Raw genomic sequence first — 1,865 nt, 5'->3', positions numbered from 1 at the left:
GTTAGGGCTTCGAACGAACAAATGGCACCAGAGTAGACATGCAGAGTAAACAATCAACGAAGACAGACGTTAAGGGGCCGTTGGGCCCAGATGAATTGTAATGGGTAACGCCTGGGAGAAAGTTTTGTCTTTTTTTTTCTGGGTGGGACCCCTTGCTATTTGGACGTTAATTTCTCTTGCCTCTCGATATTTTTTCCCTCCTACCATTTTTTCTCTCCTACCATTTTTTTCTCTCCTACCATTTTTTTCTCTCCTACCATTTTTTCTCTTTCATTTATTCTTTATCCTTTCAAAATTTATATATTGTGCGTGTGTATCTTTAGGGGTGTGTTTGTTGCCAACCACCGCCTGACAACCGGTGTTGGTTTGTTTACGTCCCCCTATCATAACAGTAACAAGTGCCAGACTTCAGACAAAGAAGGAAACCAAGACCTCATCCCCCTCCCCACCAAACGAGTGCTGGAGTTGATTCGTTGTTTGTGTAAACCCCCTTCAAAGGCAGTGCTCCAGCATCTCTGCAGTCAGATGAATGAAACAAGTAAAAGATTTTTAAAAAAAATGTAACAGAGAAATGAAAAACAACAAAAAAATAATTGCTATTACTACTACTACTACTACTACTACTGCTACTGCTGCTGCTGCTGCTGCTGCTGCTTGATATTCAATTTAGTAAATAGTTAATATTATGAGAGCTTGTCTAAATAACATCAATGATTTTTAACCATATATGGTGTTTGGTGAAATACCTTGAGCAAAGTTTGTAAATGCAGTAGACACACACACACACACACACGCACACGCACATGCACATACACGCGTACGCACAAACACATACACAAGTATGCGTATGCATACTGATGCATGTACGCACCACGCATTTACAAACACACACGTGTGCATATGTGCGTATATATATGTTAAGATGTACACATACCTATGCACATATATATATATATATATATATATATATATATTATGGATAGATAGATGCAGAAAGAAATAGAAAAATTAAACAAGAGAGAAAGACATGTATAGAGAGAGAGGGGAGAGAAAGATATGTATATATATATATATATATATATATATATACATGTATCTATGTATATGTATAAATATGTAGTTAGATAGATAGATAGGTAGGTAAATAAATAGAGGAAGGAAGAAAGAAAGAGGGAGGGAGGGGTATAGACAGGTGAGTAAGCAACAGATATTAAGTGGAGAATGTAAGCGAAGAATAGAAAGATAGAAAAGAGAGAGAGAGAGAGAGAGAGAAGTGTGTAATTGTTTTATTGTATCTCTTCCTTATTTTTGATTTTTTGTTCAGTGTCACGTAACATGGGTGGCAATTAATGATGGTTATTAGGAAGAAGGACCGGACCCATATTAGTCGAAATAACTGAAGGAGATGGTGATGGCGGCGCTAGCGGTGACGGTGGGGGTTTGTTATGTGGTGATGGCAGGGAGGTTGAGTGCGGCGGCAGTTGTGGAAGTAGAGATGGCGGTGGTGATGAGGAAGAAGATAATGAAAAGATTAATAATAATAATAATAATAATAATAATAATAATAATAATAATAATCTTTTCTACTCTAGGTACAAGGCCCGAAATTTTGAGGGAGTGGTGGTGGGCAGTCGATTAGATCGATCCCAGTACGCAACTGGTACTTAATTTATCGACCCCCCCGAAAGGATGAAAGGCAAAGTCGACCTCGGCGGATTTTGAACCCAGAACGTAAAGACAGACGAAATATCTATTTCTTTATTGCCCGCAGGGGGCTAAACATAGAGGGGACAAACAAGGACAGACAAAGGGATTAAGTCGATTACATCGACCCCAGTACGTAACTGGTACTTAATTCATCGACC

This window comes from Octopus bimaculoides, chromosome 25 (assembly GCF_001194135.2).
Source record: "Octopus bimaculoides isolate UCB-OBI-ISO-001 chromosome 25, ASM119413v2, whole genome shotgun sequence".
NCBI lineage: Eukaryota > Metazoa > Mollusca > Cephalopoda > Octopoda > Octopodidae > Octopus > Octopus bimaculoides.
Note: the sequence above shows the minus strand (reverse complement) of the source record.